At 34.1% G+C, this 9,159-nt stretch overlaps 1 long non-coding RNA gene across 1 annotated transcript; it reads left to right on the top strand.

The window, feature by feature from the left end:
• The first annotated feature begins 6,428 nt into the window (after window positions 1-6,428).
• Window positions 6,429-9,159, top strand: LOC113768385. Its single transcript, XR_003468067.1, has 3 exons — window positions 6,429-7,022; window positions 8,121-8,232; window positions 8,426-9,159. It is a non-coding gene; the product is annotated as an uncharacterized LOC113768385 (long non-coding RNA).

Genomic DNA, 9,159 nt, shown 5'->3' with positions numbered 1-9,159 from the left:
CTCGTTCGACTGTGACGGACGGGATGATTTTTTGTAACGTGATTTAATTCGGGGAAATTGGAAAATTCGGTATTGTCTTTTCTGGGTCTCTGACCGGGGGAAATGCTTTGTGGAAGGACGAGAATAGCCTTCAGGAATACCCGAAATAATAACTGAATTTTGCCGCGGTTGATGACACTCCGATGCGTGGGAAATTTTCTGCAAGTGCTGGCCGAATGGAACGCAATCTCGTTAATCTTGGCATCTTTAAGTATCACCTTTTTCTTTTCTTTTCTTTTCTTTTCTTTTCCCCCTTTTAGGAGGAGATGATATTTGAGGAGCCGGGACCTTTAATTCATGATGTCTCTGCTTTAATCACTAAATTAAAAAAGACATTTTACGTATCATTTTACTGCATGTAATTCTATTTTTTGTAGTATTTTTGACAAAATCAAACAAAAATTCATAAGAGCGGATGCATTTAAAAATTAAAAGTTGAAATTTAAATCTATTAAATTATTATATACTAAATCTATACATTTAAATGTATATCACACAATTGATTAATGTTATTAGAATTACGATTATTATTATGAACTCGTGCCTTTATTCTAAAAAATGTTCTCGATGTTCATAAAGATTTTTTTAATTTATGTATATATATGTGTGTGTTCTAAGAGTTAATTAGTCTTAGGTTTCTTTTTTGTCGAAGTAAATTTCAAATTTTATCATGATTAAAATGTATGACAAAAAGGTTACTTACCTTGACGCTTTTTTGTAGTGGTTGACAATAAATAATTCATCGAACCTTCGATCCCGATCAAGTCTACAGTGCAGCAGCGTTTCTGCCTTCGTCGAAGCAGTGGCAGTAATGATTGAATAATGTACATTGAAATGGATAGAAAAATAATAATAATTAAAACAGTAGCGATTTGGATAAGGATGGAGCATTATAATATGACTTGGGTGTGACTGGAATTGCATAATTTAATGCCTGAGTGGAATATGGCTGTTATTTGCGAAAATGTGAATGACGAACCGCGACAACAAAATAAAATTATTGAATAGGTGGATGTAACGTAACAACATTAGACCTAACATATATACATATATATATATATGTAAGGGATTAATTTTTTATGTATTAATAATATAATAAATTTTTTACACTGACAATTTTAAATACATATCACGTATGTATAATTTGAATTTATATTATGTAATATGATATAAATTTGTTAGTGTAAAAAAAAATTATATACTGACAGTATATATAAAAAAAATATATTCATATATTAGACCCTCAAATTAACAACCGTTAAAAAAAAAAATTAATCAACGTAACTCGTGTATAAGGGGAATTATGTAATCTTCAAATTTGATATTATTTGGAAAGCTTAGACAATTGTTAATCGCATCAGTCCTGTCCACGAAGCATTGGAGTTGAACGTTTCATGTTTGAAGCTCCCAAGCTGGCTTTGAGGGTCTGCATAATTGATATATTTGTTCCCTCCCTCCCTCCCATTACAAGTTAAGATTTGCGAGAATCCTTTTTTATTAGAAAACAGAATAAGGAAGAAAAGGGTTGGCTGGAATCTGAGAGAATTTGAAGCAAAGGCACTAAGGCCAGAGAGCAGATTCGTGAGGGTTATTACTAGCATGAACATCGACGTCTCGTTTCTTTAATTGCACTACTTCTTAATGCTACGAAAACGGTACTTATTTTTCTTGTACAAGGAGACTTCGCCCGGGCACGGCTCCATTGGCCGGCGCTTGGGGCAATTGTACCAGTACTATTTTTACTACTACTACTTCGATTATACAAGTACTAATTGGGTTTCGTGGCATTGCGGGAATTTCGCAGTTGAAGGAAGCACGTGGCGTACTACGTGGTCAGCTTTGGCGGCAAACAAATGTTCCGCTCCTTTGCTGTACTGCTATTTTGTATGTTAACGGATGGCACTTGACAGTGATGTGGGGGCGAGGGCGGGGGACCGCACGCATAGGAATCTAATCTGAGCTACCGGAGGGACTTCTCTTGAGTCTTGATACACTTTTTTTTTTTTTTTTTTTTTATCTATTTTCGTCATTCTATATCTATTTCTACTCGTACTCCTAATTTTGCTTATATTAGAGGGAGGTGATCCAATAGAATCACAGAAAATCGATGAGAAATTAATCACCATCGAATCATATGTATCTAAGCACATCACATCTAATGGATCTAAGCATGCGTCTTACTGGACTGGAAGGTACTAACAAAAGTTGCTTAACCTACTGCTAAATCTATAAATCCTACTGCTAATTGACTTACTCATCCTGACATTGTAGACTTTTGGAGTTTCTCATGTCAAAAAAAAAAAAAGGCTTTTGGGGTTTCTTTTTTTTTCCTCGATATATTAGTGCATTAGACAAGGGCAAGAACCAAAAACTAGTAGATTGGTTGCCTACTTTCCTTGAGTCGCGCCATGCCTTGTTTTTTCTTTTAAACTTTTGGTGTACGTACAAAGTGGAAACCAACGGTAGCAGATCAACGATACAGATTCCATGATTAAATTGACAATGGACTCTAAGCGCCTTTTTTCGCTGACCGTGTCGGCGTGTCCTACATGATGACTAAAGGAAGCCGGGCGGGGGAGGAATGTTCCGTCATCACACGCAATTAACGGCTGGCCATAGAGCTGGCAAAAAAGCCCAAAACCCAACAACCCGCCCAACCCGCCCATTAATTTTAAGGGATGGGTTGGGTCAATTGGGTTATGGGTTTTATTGGGTTGGGTAAGAACAACCCAACTTATTCATTGGGCGGGTTGGGTTTTTTATTTGGGTACCCAATACCCAACTTGTTTAAAAATAATTTGAAATAATAAATACAAGATTTAATACACATATGCCCAACTATTTACATTTGGACATGTGTTAATAATTCATTTAATACACATATGCCCAACTATTTATCTTGTATGAGACGAGGGTGTACTTTATCACACTCGTACTGAACAAACTGGAATCTATTACTTGTACTTGAACTTGTTACTTGCACTTGTTATGATGTCGTTTGGAAGAGTATCCAACGACCTTCCTGTTAAACCTGAGCTCAACCTCATGGGGAGTTAATTAAATCGAGCCAGCGAGGGCTTGGTCAAGATAATTGACATTCCATGGGTGCCTGCTGCTGGGGGAATCTTTGGGTATTGAGACTCTTGATTCCGGTATACTCGAGTATTACCATTCCTGTTCCTGTTTGGCGTTCGAGCCCGGTAAGGGGTATGTTTGGTGAACGGGATCTTGGCATTAAGGTGGTGATCTACTGGACTGGTTCCTTTATTTGAACGTTGACGGAGGGTCAACAAGGCTGGATCAAGTATTGCAACGGGGATTTGGCTCCTGAGAGCCACCTGTATCCTTTAAATTGTGATGTTCGTTCATTTCTTTTACTTGATGCGGATATGTGTCCTATAAATGTTTTCTCATGATTTCTACTGTTATATTTTTGGTACCTCATTGAGCTTCTAACTCACCCCGTTTCGTTTCTCTTCTCTTCTCTCATAACTTAAGTTTTCCCTTCTTTTCTTTTCTATCCTAAACTCCCAAACTTAGCCTAAATTTCTCGTTTTACATTTTTTTTTTTGGGTATATGAGGTTTTAGATCGTATTTGGAAAATGATGGATGATGCCAAAGTCCACGTGAATGCGTGTGGAGATCCAATTGCGTTGCGTAGACCCAATGGTTGCAAAACGTGCAAGCTATTTACCATGTGTGTGGAGTCCGTCCGGGGACCTGGGCAGGCCTAAGCTTCTCTGCCACGCAACTCTCCCCTCCACCAGTATAAAGTAGTATAAACCAATGCCTCGTTATCAGAACACGAATAATTCGACAAAACCAATCCATTTTTATGTAGTTAAGACCGATCATCTCGGGTTAAAAATTGAATTCAAGTTTGAACGCATTTGAACATTGACATTTTTTTTTTAAAGCAGTAAGTAATGCGTTTAAATGGCATTTTTATCTATCCTCAATAATATTTCACTTGCATCACAAACATAATTTATAAATAATTTTTTATTTTACAAACATCACATTTTAAAAAAATATTACAAATTTTACAAATATAGAATAATAACATTTTACAAATTTTGATAATCTAGTAGCTTTTTTTATTTTTTTTTTTGAAGGAAGAATCGAGTAGCTTTACTATCGACATATAGTTGAAATGACCCAAAACATATTCTAGTAGCTTTACTACCACAATCAAAACATAAGCCCTATGCATTTCTACTGCTTACCACCGTACAAGTTAACTAAAATGCTAGTAAGTTTTTACCCGCTAAAATATGAAAAGTGTATGTATTGGGTTATTGCGTCTGATTTCACCGTTAATTCTATCGGATCTAAGAATCTGCATAATTCACGAAACATACTATTGATAGATGAGTAATCAAAACTTCATTAATCTGCATAATTCACGAAACATACTATTGATAGATGAGTAATCAAAACTTCATTATTCAAAAATTTTAGTAAATACCGTCATTTAATGAGAGTTGATTCTTTTTTTACCATCAATTCAAGTTCCCATAAAGTTGTACTCTAATTAATGTGAGGGTATTTTAGGAAAATAGTTACCTAAATTGATTGTTCCAACAAAGTTAACTACTTTTTATTAAACTGTGTGAAAAAAGAAACAGTACTATCAAAGTGGGACGGAGGAAGTGGTAAGTACGGCTCGGGCAATCACCATTAGGAAACTTGTAAAATGGGTTTGTTTTTGACAAATATTTGACGCTCCTTAATGTTAGTTCTCAGGATTCAAGATTTAGTTCGTCGGTATTAATATGAGTCTGCAGAAATAGTTGCTTATTAGAATAAATCTTCCGAGACATAATTTCATTTCACAAAATCATCATGTTTTCCGTTTCATCTCATACTAGTAACAAGTCCATCGTAAAGAATTTGTTCTGCAATATTTCTGCACGAACAACATCCATCGAAGTAGTCAACTAATGGAAGTTAATGATACATTGGTAGGTCAAGTAACTATAAGTAGCCTCTTATCACATGTTCCCATGTATTTCCTTATTTTTTGGCATACAATCCTGATGACTGCTATCCTTTTTTGCGGGGTTCGTGGATAATGGAAGAAATATTGGTCTTTCAGCTGAAACGTTCGACCAGTTGCACTATTCCACTATTGGGCCTCAAGCCAGAGTTCAACTTCAAGCAGGCCTTTTAAAAACTTTACAAGTTCACTGTCACTCCTCTTATACTTGTAAAACACGAAGAAAATCGTTCAAAATATCTATTGTTTTATTAAATGAAATTTTTATTATTTATTTTTAAAATATTAATTTTACGTCTTTTATAAATTTAATTTACTAAAATTTGGTTTCAACATAAGTTTTTAACCACTTCTAGAAATCATCGCATGGCCCACGTCCAGTTATTTTTGCGTAAAAAAGGTCACTTTCTACCTTTTTTTGGTAGCAAAAATGAAGATGGATTGTGTCCAATTCCTTTTTTTTAAGGGAAAAATAGCTCGAGTTATATTTTACATTTTTAAAGGCAAAAAATGGATGTAGATCAAGTTATTTGTTTAACTATAAATGGGATTTAACCATTTTGTCCATGTAAAAATGATCATGTGTGGATCAGTTATTGAATTCGTGATAAAAGGTTGTCGAAAATTTAGGTTAAAATAAAATTTTACCGACTTGACCTTATTAAAGACACAAAAATACTACTCCCCATTCCCTTTTTTAAGGAATTGGAAGCAATAATTACTAGGAGTAGTAATTAAGAATCCTGTAAGAGAGATAAAAGGGTAAAATTGTGAAAAAATAATAAATGCTGCATGGGGATAGTAAAACGACAGATAAAAGTACTTAAGAGCAAATTCCTTAAACGACAGTTATAAAAAAAGGGAGGGAGTATTTTAAGATTGAATGATGAAAAAATTACTGTAAGACATGTTTTAAACAATTTTTATTAAATAATGTACAGTAGATGCTAATCCATAAACCTAGTTGCATGCAAATCAGATGTTATCCCGAAAAAAGAAAAGAAAAGAAAAATATGTGGTATACGAGCAGAAAAGGTAATAATCTAATATGATATGATAATTGTTCCCGTCATTATGACATTCTCTCATCATTAACATATCTATATCTAGTCTATGCGGGAATGGGGAGCTTTTCAATTGAGTTCTGATTGCTGACGTGGCAGGCTTCCATTGGCCAATTGATGGTCGTCTGCTTCGTGTGAATTCGCTCGCGTGAATTGGTTGTCATCCAGCCGATTGTTTCTTTTTTTCTTTGTTTTGCTTGGACGTCTGGCTTGGAAGTCTGCAGCTAAATTCTGGTCCCACGTGGCTTTGGTTGGCTTTGCTTTGTTTCTTTTGGTTTTTTTCGACCCCCAACATCATTTCTCGGGGACTACTGGGAAAGTAATACAAGAGTTGCTGCTGCTTATGTCATCTGTTGTCCTGCTGCTTCCATTAGAAATCGACAGCTCACCTATCTACTCTTATCAATCGAGTGGCTCGAGGAGTCCTATGAGGCTATGATCACTTCCTTTCTTTTTTCTTCTCTGATCAGGACTGCTCCTCTTCCATTCTCCACCGATAATTCTCTCAAAACTCTTCTCGTTAGAACCAAGAAGAGGTGAATAAAGTAAAATGACGAAGAGAAAGCTCAATTATGCACTTCCATAGATGCTGTATTTTTTTCAAATGTTTATTTTTCAGTTTATTATTGTGGGTTTTTTCCCCTTGTTCAGCTCCTTATTTTCTTGTCATCGTCAGCAATAATTTGTCCTTTGTATATCTCTTGTCCCGCAAAACCAATAACCAAACATTCGGATTTTACAATTGTACAAAACTTTGTGCCTAAAATATTGACTATATTTTCCTTATACTGTTCTTTGTTAGTTTTCCTTTTCGAGTGTTACACCCTTGGTGTTTTTGTCTATTTGATTTAATTTTGTTCATTTTCTCGGATTATTCTGCCTTGGATTCCAGAGTTGAGAGTTACAACGAAATGTAAAGGTATGGATTCTTTGGTTCTTTTTCAAATGTTAATGTCTATATTTCTTTCCGAGTCCTTTTAAGTTTTTATGTTAAGTTGATGATATTTTCCCCCCTTATTCGCAGTTACTATGGATCCTTATTTTGGGTTGCTTCTAACGGTTCTTTGATTTTTTTTTTTGGATGTTTGATGCATGAACTTGCTTTGCAGGATATTCTATTATATTGGTTGTGTTGTTTCTTCTAAGGCATCTTCTTATCCTTTTGGTTTCAAAATGCTATATTCCATGAGGTTACAGTCCTTATATTTAGAATGCTTGAAGTTTTCTGTCTATCTCTATTGATAGAAGTTATTATTTTTCACCCGTTGAAATGTTTAAATTTGGTAGATAGAGTAGCTGAGTTTTGGTTAATTATTCGATTAATTGCATTAATTTCAGTGCTCAGTCTAGAGAAATTTTTAATAAATTGGTGATATTGATAATAGGTGGATATAATGAGTGGTAGTAGTGCTGATGTGTTAGTCTAGAGAAATTTTTAATAAATTGGTGATATTGATAGTAGGTGGATATAATGAGTGATAGTAGTACTGAAGTGTTATATTTATTGTGGTAATTCAGTATTCACTGATAAGCATTCAGTTAATTGAGTTTTTCTTCAAGGAAGGTAGGAGAGAGCGAAGAATGTTAATTTGGGAGGGATGGAAGAAAATTTTTTTTAAACAAGAGCAAAATGTTTTATGCAATAAAAAATGTTTATGTTTAATTATTCTTAAAACTATATCTATGTATCATTTCTGTTTCTTTCATAACGAAAAAATAGAACAAGTGTTTCATTCTATTTATGTGAAAGAACACCAATTGAAGAACATGAACGTTACATAATGGTCCTTAATTTAAATGGTTTTAGTTTTTCTAGGTAAAAAGACGTTTGCCCAAGAATAAGACGTCTTGGCTACTAGATTCTGAGCACATTTTAGAATTGGGGAGTGAATTGTCATTTTGTTTAAAAACTTTAAATAACCTTTTATATTTATGTATCTGTATAAGAAATGGTTTTGTTTTTGTTTTCAAGTTGTGTTTTTGCTCGACTAACCTATTTAATATTATTCCCTTTTAGGTTAATCGAAATGGATCGTGATGAAGCTTGAAGCATTGGTGATGGTAATTCTGCTAGAAACTTTAAGATTTATTTACGCCACTCAAAATGGGTTCGAATTGAACAGCAAGAGGTAACATGTTTAGATTTGATTGTTTAATCTAAGATATATAATTTTGTCAACATACACAGTGAAAGCAGATTTTTCCTTTCTTTCAAATTTTTTTGTTCTTTCATAAATAGCTAAATGTGAAAAATCTTCTTCATGTAGTTCATTTTTTCTTTTCTTTCACATTTTCTGAATTCGTTGTCTCATGCTTTGCCAGTCAATTTCTTGATATTCAAGGCATACATGGCATAGAAGATTATTAACCATGTGGCTGAAATTGTTGGAGACAAATAAAATGCCTAAATGGCAATTTGTTTGGATAGAGTATGCAATCATAGTGGTTTGTTTTAATAAGTTCTCATTTGATGGGATTATCATGGATGTAGGATAATGCTTGACTGCCATCAGCAGATTTTGATAATAATTTTGCTTTGATGAAAATCTAAATTCTTTTCCCTTTCCCTTTTTTTCTGGTTTTGTCAGCTGTTTTTTTTTTAATGAATTTTAACTGTTCCTTTTTCCCCTGGGATTTTTTGTTTCTGGTTCTCCGTAATTGCTTTCTACATTTATTTCATATATGTTTTAACTTTTCAATTCCCCAGACTAGAAACTTGCACAATGTTCTCTGGAAGTTCTTTTTCTTCTTGTATCTGACTTGATCAGAACTAAGGATTACAGGCGAAGTTTAGTCTCTTAGTTTCATTGGAGTATTGTTGATTGCATGTTGATATTGGAGTATTTTGTGGCGAAAACCTTCTGGCAGAAGAAGTTATTTGAGAATTTGAGGTGTCCAAAAAGCACTACGGAACAAGAGTATAGTTAGCTGTTCAAAGTATAGGTAATAGAGTACTTTTGGATCAATGTAACTTTTATTGTATATCTTGTTTCCTCCAAACATGATTGAAATTTACATTACTAATGTACTTTTGGATCAATATAACTTTAGTTCTA

Source organism: Coffea eugenioides, chromosome 4 (genome assembly GCF_003713205.1).
Source record: "Coffea eugenioides isolate CCC68of chromosome 4, Ceug_1.0, whole genome shotgun sequence".
Classification (NCBI taxonomy): Eukaryota; Viridiplantae; Streptophyta; class Magnoliopsida; order Gentianales; family Rubiaceae; genus Coffea; species Coffea eugenioides.
The sequence above is the reverse complement of the archived record's forward strand: the minus strand, read 5'-3'. Positions and strand labels throughout refer to the sequence as shown.